The 15,453-nt window shown below is 33.3% G+C and overlaps 1 protein-coding gene across 2 annotated transcripts in view; it reads left to right on the plus strand.

Moving 5' to 3' along the window:
- The first annotated feature begins 10,212 nt into the window (after positions 1–10,212).
- The window catches only part of Gbs-76A (Glycogen binding subunit 76A), a 140,711-nt gene continuing 135,470 nt past the window's right edge, over positions 10,213–15,453 (plus strand). The window contains exon 1 of one of the 2 annotated variants that reach the window (XM_088235740.1): positions 10,213–10,440. The gene's annotated coding sequence lies outside the window, so the exon portion shown is untranslated. The remainder of the gene's footprint in view (positions 10,441–15,453) is intronic. The other variant, XM_088235742.1, reaches the window with a different exon arrangement.

Consider the following 15,453-nt stretch of genomic DNA (forward strand, 5'->3'; position numbering starts at 1 on the left):
CTTATTTTAAACGTAAAACGCAGGCACTGAGCGCCCGACTCGTGTTCCATTTAGCATAGGTTCTGGAGCTTATCTTACATTTGGTGGGAAATAGTGTTTTCCTTGTACACGGTAAGCAAATGCGAAGCAGTGCAAAAGTAAAAAAAAATCAGAGTAAGTGGCATAAACAGTAAGTCCTTTTCACTTTACTGCGCATTTTGCATGTCAATGTTGTTCTATACTTTTTAGCACACGATTTCAAATTCGCGTATATGAAGCGTCATCTCATCAGACATGAAAGAAACATTCACATTCTATCACTTCTTCACAATATTTAAATATTCCCAGTTCGCCTGTTTACTCACCCTCTTTTCAATATCTTTCTCGGTTTTTCCATCCCTTTAAAAACATTAAAAGGAACAAAAGTGATAAAAAGTGCGGTACTTATATAAGTAAAATTATATTTTATTTATGTTGTTGAAAATTAATCGCTCTAGTTATTGTTATTATTTTTACTAAAAATTTATTTATTTAAAAACGACTACTGATTACATTATAAAACGAAATTCTTCAAAATTCTTTTTTAAATTCGTATTCTATTGTTAATGATAATATATTTTTAACATATTTAGTAGAACAATATTTTGAGTTTTTCCAAATTTTTGAAGATAAGGAATGGATTCAATTCCCTGGGGAGCTGTTAATATTAACATATTACAATAGAGATGAAGAATATTTTAGAGAAGGTAATATAGAAGTTTAGGCATCTACGGGGCTTATGCCCTGTCATTAGCTGGTTTAAGTGGTCACTTTACACACTGTGTAACATTCACCATTCTGCCCATATGCGACCACTTAAACCAGCCAATGACAAGTAATATTACTTTCTTTAAAATGTTCTTCATCTCTGTTGTAATATGCTATTTTTTATTCAATCTTTGTTTTTAGTTTTGTATTAAATCATAAGATTCAAATGTACGTACTTGTAATTTCCTCAAAATGAACGGTTTGGCAAGTTAGGAAGAAATTGCCTTAAGGCAATATGTCCGCCCTTATAATGTATATTTATTGTATATGTATATGAAGTGTTAAATGAATAAATAAAATTTGTAAATGTATTTGGGTACCTACCTTGCACGAGGTTGCAGGTTCTATTTCTCACAAGTTTGAGTTTATGAAAAAGTATTCCCGTATTTTCTCCCTGGATTATGGCACTCTAGCGATGATTTTTTTATTGTACTGGTTAATATGTGGATATTCAGTCGGCCTCGTGGTGTAATGGTCAGCGCGTTTGCCTACCATGCAAGAGGTCTCGGGTTCGATTCCCGACAGGGTTGACATGAAATATTTATTTAAATATTTATTTAAATACGTGTTTTTACACTAGAATATTTCATAGTCCGTGAACTGGCTCATGTAGCATAAGACTGATCATCTTACCGTCATGAAACAAAACAAAACAAAATACGCTGAGATTGGCGTAAAAATGCAGTGCCGTATTCACCATTAGGTGCGGAAAGGGAATGTTGTTGTTGTTGACATTTATTGCGTCTAATTTTTTTACCGTCTTCTAAATGAAAAAAATATAGTGCCTTTTTTGAAAAAAAAACTTCATTCTGATATAATTTCTAAAAACATATCTAAATCGGTTTAGTTTTGAGGTGCGGAAATCAAGAATGGGAGACTTCGATTTTGTTAGACATAATCAGTCCGCCATGCATTTGTCTTTTTCACTAAGTATTCGGGGAGGCAGATGCGAGAGAGTTACAGAAAAAGTGTGTTTAAATTCATATTCATCAAACCGCTCTTCCATTGCATTTCCTTTTAATGTTATTGCCTCTTATCAAAAATATTTGTCCTTTATATTAATCATATTTGTAACATTGACACTTACCTACTGCTCGGCTGGTAAATACCAAATTTTAGTAGGTAAATGTTTTAATGGAAAATGTTCAGGAAGGCGAAAAAACTCATTTTAAATTTGCAAATCTTGCGGATACCTGGATGTACAGGCTTTGGAAGGTTTTTAAAAATAATCTTGCATGTTTTAGATATTATAACATTATACAAATACATTTCTACAGTGTCCCTTGTCAAATACACCAGCATACTGAATTCTCTGATACGAAAGTATTTTCGGTGTGTCAACATTTTCTGAACTAAGAATATTATCAGATACCACAATATTCTTGTGCAGATACGACAATTTTGTCTTAAACTAGAATATTTTAGTGAATATTATATATTTTCACAACCGCTTAGTGTTTTTTTTAATAATACAATTATGTATACAGGGTGTTCTATAAACCCTGTCACATCCGAAACCACAATGATCAGTATGGGCAAGAAGAGATATTAGCATTTTAAAAAAATATTTAGAACAAAGAAAATTTTCAAAAATAAAATATTTAAAAAAAACATCTATGTCTTCTTGCTAATACTGATCATCGTGGTTTCGGATGTGACAGGGTTTAAAAGGCTGTAGTCTGGTAAAACGAATGCAAGATTAGGAAATCATACGATTTTCCCATTCTAAAACGAATGCTTTTTTTCAATCGCGCAATAAAAAATAAAAAAAACAAATAAATTAGATAAAAACAATTATTTTTAAAAGTATTTTTATTAAAAAATATAATTAAAAGTTTTATGTAACTAAAATATAATTACTTTTAGACCGGCAGATTACGCCATTTCAAATTTAGACTAAACTTAGGTATCTGGGATCTCAATAAAGACTATTGAACTAAAATTTGTTGCAATAATTTTAAGATAATAAATTGAACACAAAAGTGGCCGCAGTCAAATTTTATTTTCTGTTTTTGAAAAGAAATATGTACAAGCATTTTAAATCACATACATTTTTGTGACATTTTCCTTTATTTCTACTTAAAATTATGCCTTCGATAATACTTTAAAAAAAGAAATTATTGAAATACTTTAGTTGAAACCTTTTTTTTTTAAAATTATATTTACTTTTTTTGAAAACAGAAAATAATTCTGGTAATATTCAATTTAAAACAATATCTTATTGACTTTATTCAGATCTTCAGACCATGATTACCGCAAACGATCATGTCTGGGATAACTGATGTTTTTTGTATTAGAACAAAGTGGACTTCAGATTTTTATATCAACTTTTTTACAACGTAGACTTAGGTGTTTTATTCGCTTATAAAATAGCTTATTGCGATAATTTATGCATTTTTAACTTCAAAACGGCAGTAAGTGGACTCCCGTGTTTTATCCTCTAGGTACAGATTTATATTTGGCTTACACAAGCGTGGGTTGAGGGTACTTGAAAAACGTGTTCAAGTCTTTTAATGCAGTTGGCCAGTCAGTGGTCAGTCATAACTGGTTGAACATGTGGCCCTCTAAAGGGCCGCCGACTCCAGTTGGAAACGCCTGCCACTCCTGTAACTATCCAAGACTATTTATTATCTCCCCCACGTTTCATAAAACAAATTTTAATATTCGTTCAATCTTCCGTTTAACATACTATGAAAGTGGGTTCATAATAATCAGAGAAAAGTACATCGTAAATCATGATTTTATTATACATATATGTATTCATAGAATTAAGAATAGTCCAGAAACCGCATACGCGCATCAAACAGAAGGCGACTAAACTACTCCTAAAGGAGTAGTTTGACATTTTGACCCATTAGTTTCTTTGTAGACTTCGCTCAATACCCAACTCCCGATTTGAATTCAACTATGCCGTGTTGTGTCGTTTTGAAGTGTAAAATTACTGCTGGGATCTTAAAGAAACAGGATGGGATCAAATTTTATGTGTAAGTAACAAATGATTGAACATTTATCAAATCTAAGTGGATTAAATCATTAAGATAGGTGACCACAAATAGTCTACAAGCTTGTACGGCGGCAGTCAGCTTCTGTTCCTTCTCAGGTGCCAGACCCGCATCGTGTATTGAGGAAGTTCGGTGCTACGAGAAATTGGATACAAAAATGTTTTTTTACACACTGTAAAAAGTATTTAATTATATGGCGGAGTTCTTGTAAAATGTATTAAAAAAATAATAGAAATAATTTTGATAAAAATGAACTACTTTAAATGACGTCACAAGTTCTTCTAAATTAATCAATGATAGAGAGCTGGAGTAGATTTCTGGTTTCCGGTAAGCCAACCCACCAATAAGAATAGGTATCAGGAATCGAACTCCCGAAGAGAACTAGTGACGTCACGTGCGGAGTAATAAAAAAAATACGAAACATTAAAAAATCGTAGCGATGATAATCTTCTTCTTCTCTTCTCTTCTACATCCAATTCTAAGTGGAGTATGTGGACATCACCGGCTGCCTCCAGGAGACCCTATCACCAGCCAGCATTTTTACCTCTTCCCACGTGAATTCAGCGACCCTTAATTCCACCGAATAAAATCTAAAGATCGTCATCGACGGCCTTCCAGGATGACGTGAGCCCGCAGGTTTAAAGAAGAGGCAACTTGGGTTTAGGTTCTCCTGAGGCATGCGCAGCACGTGTCCAAGCCAGGTCCACCGTCGCATCTTCAAGACATTCGCTATAGGAAGCTGCTGCGTCCGTTCTCGGACTTCAATGTTATTTATAAAATCGAACCACCTTATACCTACTTAATATTTTTATCAAGCACTTACTCTCAAAACTCAGAAGTTTGGTGTTTTGAGCTTTGGTAAGGTGCTAAGATTCGCACCCACATAGAAGTACTGGCATTGATAATGGCGATGATAATTCGATTCATGAATAAACACAAAAGATGGTTTAGTTTGATAGTCTAATAACATATATTTTTAAAAAAACCTTGAACTTCCTCTTTGAAACATGAACCGCCGACGAACTGTCAGCTATGGACATCAAGGACCGGAGATTCTAATGCAGTTAAACGTACCAACTCGTTAACAAAATGTTTTACTCGTATTTTAAATTTGATGTTTATCATTATTTCATGCCCGCTCCCTAGATGGAACATACGGTGTCCCCAAAGAACCTCCAGGCCTGTCGGACATAAACTGCAGACAAACAGTCATCAACGGACGTTCAGAATTCGATGTCTTGTAAAGTAGGCAAGTGTGGTTAAGGCTCTCAGGAGGCATCCGCAGTATACACGGTTTTTCAGGGCCAGACCGCAAAACTTCAGAAGAACATTCCTCATGGATATCTTTTAAAAAAATCTTATAAATTTTTTTCCAAAAACTCATTTTATTTTATTTTTTATTTATTTTTATTTTTTTATTTTATTTTATTATTTTTTCACGCCTATAAGGCTTTTACATACATGAAAATTTTACAAAATATAAGTATATAAACAACATTAAATTTAAAAAATACAATATAAAGCAACAAAAGATAGAACGGTGTTAAGAAGTAAAGTTGGTATAAAAAAAGAAGATGAGTATATAAACAGCATAGATTTAAAAAAAAACACAATATAAAAAAAATTAAAGCAATATATATATATTTCTATTTTTTTAATAAGCTAAAGAAATACAATTAAAGGTTTAAAGCAGCTAGGTATTATTTTAAAAAAATAAAAAAATAATGATCTCAAAATGGAGTAAATCTTTAATTTCTCGAACCAGCATCTCTTCCACAAACTCTTACCCCTCCCCGACAAAAAAAAGCGATAAAAACGTATTTGACCAACGAAGCGATACGCACCAGACGCGGACTAGGGAAGCGGCTGGATAGGAGAGAGGTAGGGGTTTGTGCAGGGACTGCTTGTCCGTGTTTAGGATTTAATACATTTTGAGATTACATTTAAAAAAAGTTTAAATGACTTTTTGGAAAAAAATTGTTAGGATTTTTTTAAAAGCTTACCATGAAGAATTTTCCTCTAAAGTTTCGCGGTCTGGCTCTTAAAAACCGTGTATAGCCTAGCCAACCGTATTGCCTTCGATTGATGACAGTTGTCGCCAGAGTTTGCTGGGTCCGTTCTGTTTGACATCAAGGCGCGAAGTGTTACATAATACATGGATATTTGCAATATTGGTTTTTAAACCCATGCATGTAGGGTTTATATTATAATCTGCATCACCGGCAAGCTCTACGTCGTAAGTTTTTGGGAGGAGGAGATGGAATTTTCTCGATCTAGTGGAATATTTTATTCAAATGAAATATAAATGACTATCAATATCCACAAAGAAATTTTACTAACCTCGTGGCTGTTGTCCTTTTTTAAAAAATCTTTAGAGCATTATTAAATGTTGTGTTTTTACGCCTCTAAGTTTTTCTCGAGATGCCCAGTTTACATGTGCATTGTTCATTTGTGCAAGCAAGTACCTATTGTCTTACCGAACAGAATTGCTTTTCCCATTGACCTATTTCATGTTAGCGGGGCTGCATTTGTAGCACAATTTTTTTTTATTTTGGAAAAGGTGCCGTTACGCTGATTTAACAGGTTGTAGTAAAGTATTTGGCATTATGAACAAGCGACGTTTTCTAGTATATTAAAAATACTCTTTAAATTGCATGACATTTGTGTATTAGCTTATTATTTTGTAATTTACTCGTACACATTTAGTTTTTGCAGAATGTCTGTATCCGTTACATCTTTAATCTTTGCAAATTCGGCCACATAACCGAATACGGCTCGCAAATACACTGGCTCAGTATCAGGCATAGAAGATCACATTCCATCACTACTTCACAATATTTTAAATAATCCTACTTTTCCTGTTTATCTGAGAGAGCTCTTCCAATCATAATCACAACATAATATATCTCTTCCTTCTAGTAAGAGAGAATTTTGTTAATACCTATTAATCGCTCTAAATATTTTGCCTCGTCTTTCACAGTAGTAGCTGCTCGGTTGTGGAATAATCTACCCTCTAATGTCAGAGACATTTACTTTTTTAACATTTAAATCAAGGTTGAAATGTCATTGTCTGAATATTAGTGTTTTTCCTTCCTTCTCCTTCTTTCTTTCTCATTCCCCCATTTCTCTTTATGGTATAGTGTAGATTTTTAGTAAATTTTTGTTTCTATTAAAAAAAGTGTACATATGGGTATATATATATATATATATATTAATGGACCTGTAATATGTCCATATACCTAATATTTATTTTATCAAACTGAACAGTTTGGGTAGGTAGGATGAAATTGCCCTTATATGTATGTAAAGTTTTTAACAAATAAATAATTTTTAAACAAACAGATGATATTACTATTATCTGCATGGAGTCCGTTGAGCTTTAATTACTTCTTAACCTAAAAAAAATAATACTTTTTAACAATTAAGATTAGATTTTTCAATGACAAAATACAAGGTTTTCAAACTTTACATATAACATTACATTACATATTTTATTTGGATAAAATATTACCAATCAGCAAAAGTGCTGGTATGAAGGGATATTATATATAATAGCACAATAGTTTTAATAGTAGTAACACAATAATTAAGAGTTGATAAAAAAAACATCACATATCACACGTTACACGGGCTGTAAGAACTGTTTTATTTAGGTGTTTATTAAGTACGTATATGTTTTGTATATTTTTTAGGTCATTAGAAAGTGAATTATAAAAATTTATTGCTGTATACACATAACTGTTTCCTTTTCTGTTAGTTCTAGGTTGTTCGCAAGTTAAATTATTTGACGTTCTTGTATTTATTTTATGTATATTGTAGTTAAAATTAAATTTAGTATTTATTTTATTCATTTTCATCTTAAATAACATCTTTACCTTTTCTGTGTAAATTAATAAATCTAATTTACGCATTTTTGTTATTCTATATAAGTCTGTGGTTCAAGTATATTTATAAAAGTTAAATGTTACTTTAAGTGCTTTTTTATTGTTCTTTGTATTTATTCTTGCATTTGTTTACTACATTGCGACCATATTATTAATCCATATACAAAGTGTGGAAGTATAAAAGCATTGTTTATCCTTAATTTTCTACTTTTATCAAATACTTCTGTTCTTCTCAATATTCCAATAATTGGACCCAGTTTTTTTATAACAATAATTTAGACATACTTACAATATAATACATACAGGTATGCAGCCTACTGTTGCCAGCTGGTATATAGGCATTCGAAGGAATAAAATAAAAATAAAAAAAGAAAACAAAATATTTTGGAGAGCAGAAAATTTTCTTCCGAACGACGTATAATTTTAACCATTTTGTTTTTCTTTTGATACTAATTTTTAAGTTTGAAAAGACGGACGCAACTTATGTTAGCATCCGATATTTTATGCGCCTTGTTGTTGCGTCTGAATCAGAATTAATATCTAATGGAACAAGTTATATTACGAGTTGAATGAATATGAAGTCGTATCATGAAGGCAATTCAATTTAGCTCAAGTTTACGTGTGACGAGTTCTATATTGACCTTAAATCTGAATGTAATGAATTTACTACATCATTTATGTTTTACCAATGGCGCTTAAGAATTTGCTAAACTTTTACAAAACTACGCCCATTTTATTAGAGCAGAATTTAAAGATTGCGATCGGTTGAAAGTATACTCAATACTTACCTACTGGCTTTGAAGTAGGTATAAAGACGAACTTCAGCCCTACTGGAAATTAGATACAATGAATGTTTTCTTGCGCGCGGTAAACACTGGAGTATTAAATAATTATACGACAAAGTTTCTTGAAAATGTACGAAAAAAATAATGAAAAATATTTTTATAAAAACGAACTACTTTGAATGACGTCACTAGTTCACATGAATCAACCAATGGTAAGAGAGTTATGGAAGACATCCGGTTTGCTGGCCGTCAATGGACCAATGGGTAGAACTGATCGAGAATAAGCGTAAGAGAACCTCTGACGTCACCCGCGGAGTTTAATAGTCTATTAACAAAAAAAAGAAAAACTTCTTCATTCTATAATTAATCGGGTTATGGTCCTGTGGTTAGTGTCTCGGACTCACGGATCAAAGTTCCAAGGTTCGAACCCCACTCTGCCCCAACTTGATTCCCAATTTGTCAAAATTTTGTATGGAGTGCCGCGGGTGTAGCGCAGCTGTAGTGCTGTTTGTTTAATACGAAACACTGAAAATAATATTTCATGTTGTCGCGACGCGCCACACAGTGCTGCTCTAGTGCAGTTTGACTTTTAATACGCAATATGGGTCTAGTGATAGAAAAAATATATTTTGATTTTCTTTTCAGATCGATGTCGAAACTTAAATTAAATTAAATTAGTTACAAAAAAGTATTCTTGCGCGGGGTAAAATTTAGAGCTCTAAATAGTTAGTCAAAGTTTCTTGAAAATGTACGAAAAAAATAATAAAACATATTTTAATAAAAACGCACTACTTTGAATGACGTCGCTGGTTCATAAGAATCAACCTATTATATGAGAGTTATGGAAGATTTCCGGTCTGCTTGCCGTTTCTGGACCAATGAGAAGAACTGAATGAGAATGAGCGAAAATGAACCTCTGACGTCACACGCCGAGTTATTTCAGAAATACAAAACTTAAAAAAATCGTAGCGCTGATAATACGATATGGATTTTTTTTTTAAAATTTAGTTTGAAAGTCTTTTAACAAATAAAAAAATAATAAAAAAAACCACTGTAATTCCTCATTCATATAAAAAACTTTAGGCATAACCTACCACAAATCTCAAAAACGTTGATGTTCATAATTATATGTATAATTACAAAAAAGTATTTGGCTACTAAACAATATATTAAAGTGTATGTTGGTATGTATTTAAACTATAACTAACAAGTATTTATTAAGCTACAATAAAGCTGTTGTGTTCCATTACAATCTACGTTCTACGTAGGTTTGTTATAATCCGAGGAAGATATAAGTATCGCGGCTGAACGTTCTAGATTTCAGAACATTTCAGATTCTCAACGCTACGCTAGCGCCATTTTCAGCCATTTTCCGAGCGGCGCGCACGAACTTCGCACAAATCGCAATAACAAACTAACGAATACGGATAAAATTCAACGCTATTATAACTTAATTGGGCGACACAATGTAATGCCCTAATCGCTGGATCCGACCACCTTCTATTTCTGTAGCCGAAGAAAATGCATCGAGAGTATTATGCGGTCTTCTCCGCGCAACTAACGCAGACAGATACGACGTAATATCGCACAAAAGCTAAAAGTCGACAGCTAATATAGAGAGATGTGACGTTTGAATTTTGCGTTTTTCTACTCCGGGGCCGAAATTTCCCACGCTCTATTTTTCGAGCAGTCGAGTGGCTTCTTCGTCTATGGGCGCCCGTGCGTTCCCGCGACCTTCCTTCGTCCTTCCGAAGTGAGTAGTTGGCGGCACGCGACGCACGTCGGACGTATCCTCACGTTTCCCGCGCAGAACACCAGTTGTCAATATTTTGAATCTAGAAAATACATCGTAAACAAACGCCTAGATTAATTTCGTTTTGGAAAACTCGTCGGTTGTGATAACTAGTGCGCGGGATGTGACATAACACCATAGATAAATATTTTTATTGAGTGGGATTTAGCTGTACCGGCGAAGAAAGTGAGGTTAGTTTTGATTTCAATTTCACTTTTTACGGGATGCACCTACGCTCCCACTACACGTGCTAATAATATCTCACAACCATCGGAAGCAACTAATAATAAATGGCAGTTTTCTCACTTTATGACACTAACAAAATAATTCATTTTTTCGCTTTATTTTAATTCGACCATTAATGCATGAAACTTTCAAAATTTATTTTTCTCACAATCAATTCAGCACATTTATTCATAGTACAAGCAACTAACATTTTTCATAATTCAACTGCACTAAGTAATAAAACTTTTTTTTGTTTCCCAAGAATTTATTCTAAAAAGGTAACAATAACACTTCCATGTCAATATAATGTTTTACCTAAATGTTATCGAATTTTAATAAAAAATCTGATTATTATTTTTTCAGTGCAATCATGTAATCATTCAAAAAATAAAATGATTAAAAAACTAAGTCAATTCAACTCAATTGCACATACGTTTTCTCTAAATAAAAAAAGGTTAGGAAAGTTATGATCTTAGGTAATTCTTAAAAATTTCTTCCTAACCTATCAAAAGTCACCCCTCAATGTCACCCCTTGAGGTCAAACGATTTCAGAGTGATGATCCCAAACACATCCTTTCATATTCCAACATTTCACCATTTTATAAATGTTTTTCAGAGTTTCTTTAAAATTTATTTACGAATCGTTGATACAAAAAAAACCGTCAAAATATAAGTAGGCTTAATTATGATAAATCTTACTATGTACAAAAAAAATTATATCCTAAAAATACATCATATTCTCGTTCTGAATTACAAGCGGGCAAATAAAATACAAATATAAATTGCAAAACTTGGCACGAATTTTGACTTCGTTTCATGGCAAAAGAATGTTTTCTTAGAAACATAAATGATCTGTAGAGATGCATAATATAAGAGATAAAATATTCTTACAAAAAAAATATTTTATGTAACTTTTAATTTCTAGTAATAATACCTTTTCACAAAATATTTTTAATTGACGGGTCGACGTCCCGTTGTCGCGGACTCACGGACCAGAGGCAACGACGACTCAAACCTCGCTCTACTATAACTTGTTTCCGATTTTCTAACTCTGTCGTTCACGACTAAAAGAAAATGGCCCCAAAATTGATACATTTAGGTAAATCATAAGAATCCAAATATTAATTTTTAAAAATCAACCCTCATTCAAAAAACTTCAACTCAACTAAGGGGCGCGGCATCGCGGTTATTCGCACGCGGTTTTAGCCGACAGTTTATGATATGCGATTTGTAGATATTTTATCTATTTTGATTAAAATTTATTGCAACCGAGGACAAAAACCTGTTTGAAAAGAGAGTATAGAAGTCTAGGCACTAGGAACAAAACAAACCATCGCGCCGTTTCCCGTAGGGGTGGGCAGAGAGGATAAAACGCCACATCACTCTGTCTTTGCACAGACCTCGCTTCCTCTACATTCGTCCATCTTCTCATGCACGCACGCCGATTATTCCGGGCTATGTATAGCGTGTGAGCTCGCCAATATATGACAGTAAAAATTTTATTGTCTTTGAATTTCCTAGAGTTTTAACCATCGAAAAAAAAGAAGATTGCAAATAAAATCAACAGACAATGGAAATTTGATGTGTATTATTTTAATAGATTGTTTATAACAGAAAAATACATAGAGAAATGTGCATTTTTATTTTTTGTAATAAAAACAGTCTAGTAAATTCGAATAAATAAAAATACGCTTTATTTAACAATATTAATTAAAATGCAAAAATAACATTGAATACTTGAAAAATAAATATTACTGAGTGTTACAAACATAATTTTAAAAACGGATAGCGATTAAAAGTAAAAACTATCTTTAGTTTAATTCTTATAGCGATAAATACATAAACATTATAAAACAGGAGTTATACAAATACAAAAATAATATTGTAACTAGGCGGCTACCTACACGGTTAAATTTCGAAACACCACGAAATTTCTTATCTCGGCTACGCTATGTAAAATGAAAAAAAATAATTAAATTAATAATTTCATCACGTCATGAAGTCGCCCCTGGGTAGCGCCTGCTAACGTCAATCAACAAAAACATCCTCGTTTTAATTACAATATTTCGGCTACGCCATAAATCTCTTTTTTTAAATAATTTCTCACGTCACAAAGTCGCCCCTGGGTAGCGCCTGCTAACGTCAATCAACAAAAACATCCTCGTTTTAATTACAATATTTCGGCTACGCCATGAATCTCTTTTTTTAAATAATTTCTCACGTCACAAAGTCGCCCCTGGGTAGCGCCTGCTAACGTCAATCAACAAAAACATCCTCGTTTTTATAACAGTATTTCGGCTACGCCATGAATTTCTTATAAAAAATGTCAAAACGTCACAAAGCCACTCTCTGAGTGTCGCTACTGACATCATTTACAAAAACATAATTATTTGTGCTTTTTTCAGGTACGCAACATTTTTTTTAAATACACCTATCTAACCGATAAAATACTATTAGTAATTAAACCAAGGTGTGCTTTAAAGTTCCGTATGGCCAAATAATATTATTTATTATTAGAATATTATTGACATGTAGTTCAAGCATTGCTGCATTCACGTTGCTTTACTTCTGAGAGCTCAACTGCTATGTTTTTCTATGGTTATGTTAATGTCATCTGTCATGTATTGGCGAGCTCACAGGCTATACTTACGCCATTATTCCTACTCTTGACATGTCCATCTTTAAGTATTTGTTGGATTTCATCGTGCCGTGTCTTTCTCGGTCTTCCTCGTTTTCCGCATCCATCAACATTAGCACCGTAGATCCTTTTAGCCGTTCTTCCACTGTCTGTTTGTTCTACATGTCCAAACCAACGCAGCACCCCTTTCTTGATTCTATCGATAATGCTTGTCTCAGCCTTACATTGTTCACGGAACTCGACATTTGTGCACCTATCAAACATCGTTTTATCACACATTTGCCTGAGAGATAGCATTTTGACAGCATTCTACCTACTTTCATTATTATTTTTCTAATTTAGTACTTCGCTCCCATACATTAAGGTCGGCACCAGAACTCCATTGTGAACTGCTAGGTTTACATAATTTGTTTGCTAAGGGCGATTTAATAGTGACGCACAATATATCTCTGAGAAGTCCAGGCATTTACTGAGCTTGTGACCTATCGTACTACTATTCGTGCGATCAATTTATATTGATTTAAAAAAAATATACATATATTTGAATTAACACGGCTGTTCTTCATATTAAAAAAAAAGTGTATCATGTTTGAATATTTTATAACGATTATTTTATTTTATTCCGTCTCCTTCCAAGGAGTTTGGAAGGAGGCAGGAAGATAATCCAGGAATAAAGAGGAATGACATATTTAGTTAGGGTTCTGACGATAGATCGTTATGTGCTAGCCATTTTTAAAAAGTGATTTATGTAAATATTCCATATTTTTTTATGTATCCGGGCGGATGGGGAATACATATTTATGTCTTAAACGGAACCGCAACCCTTGACGAGTGTTTTCAATTCGATGGCTGCTCTCAGGTGAAAATCCTGAATAAGGAAATCGAGCGGGGATAAGTCCGCCTCGTTGTGTAGCGGTTGGCGCGTTTGTCTGCAATTTTTAGGATCCCGAGTTCAATTCCTGGCAGGGCGGATGTGAAATATTGATTTTAAAGGTTGTTTAAATTGCAATGTTCCATTGTTGCTGGGCTGGCACTTGACGTGTAGGAATGTTACCTCCGTGTAACGGATGATCGAAATACGCTGCATTTGGTTACCAATGCAGTGCCCTGTACACCACTGGGTGTGTAAAAAGGAATGATGACGATGATGATTATGCTGCATTTTTTGCGTTTCTTTTTTATTAACAAACCTAGTTTGAAATTATTAAAGACTGTTGTATTGAGTATCTTGACTTTAGTGTAAGTAAAGTCACTTAAATGGTTTTAACATGCTTTCCTTCCGCACGCGCCGGGCTGTACGAATATCAGTTAGAAGTAAAATGTCGTATGAGTTTCGTATTTTTTCGTGAATAGTTTTTGCTAACATTTTTTGATTGGAATAATTTCCATAATCGTTTTAGATGTGAAATCACAAAAGAGGATGAAAATATATCATAATCATTTCACGGATATTCTACAAAAAACCCCGAATGAGCACTTGAACGAATATCGCCATAAGTCACTGTTTAATAATAATAATGAAAGCAAAATGTAGACAGAAGGAAAAATGGGACAAAGTATTTTCTAAATAACTGTATGGGATACAAAAATAATCAAATGAAATTAAGAACTTATAAATCACATTGGCTTTAAAGGTATTTTACATTGACATAAACGCGCCCTTTAAAATCAAATATTTTGACAACACTCCAGACAAATCCGAGCTAAAAAGGTGTCCCCAAAAGAAAGAGAATGACCAGCGAGGGAGCAAGTATCGTCACGTCATATCACGTCAACTGTGACAAGCAAAACAAGTAGTACAGTAAAAAGCACGGACTGTTTACATCGGTCTACTGCAAGTTCTATTCAGTATGTAGCTCCCTTCTGCACACGCGTTACCTTAGTTTATCGTTTCACAATAGGCCCGACTAACTGAGCAGGACAAAGACGGGATTTATCTTACGACTGGTAATATATTAATAAAACGTTTTTTTAAACATTAAAATAGCTATTTTAAACAAGCAATGATCAAGATAAAAACATTGCTTACCGGTGAAAGGTTATACCATCGCTTTTTCTATCTTTTCCAGATCGATCTGTGCAGTATCTTAGCGTACATGTAGACATTTTAGTAATTGCCAGGAGAAAATTAGCCGGTTAATGCTCGCAACATACTAAATTCCGTTCTATCAAACATATGCCAATTGGCCGCAGGTTGAGGAAACATATTTTGAACGCTCATGTTTACTCTAGTTATATACCTCAATGGTTAAAACTTGTCCATTTCGAAACAATCTATTGCGTCATCTTCATTATACATATATAATATTATTTATATTGAGTTATTACATGATTTATTAGA

This window comes from Micrasema longulum, unplaced genomic scaffold (assembly GCF_059751315.1).
Source record: "Micrasema longulum isolate JH-2025_06_02 unplaced genomic scaffold, ASM5975131v1 h1tg001431l, whole genome shotgun sequence".
NCBI lineage: Eukaryota > Metazoa > Arthropoda > Insecta > Trichoptera > Brachycentridae > Micrasema > Micrasema longulum.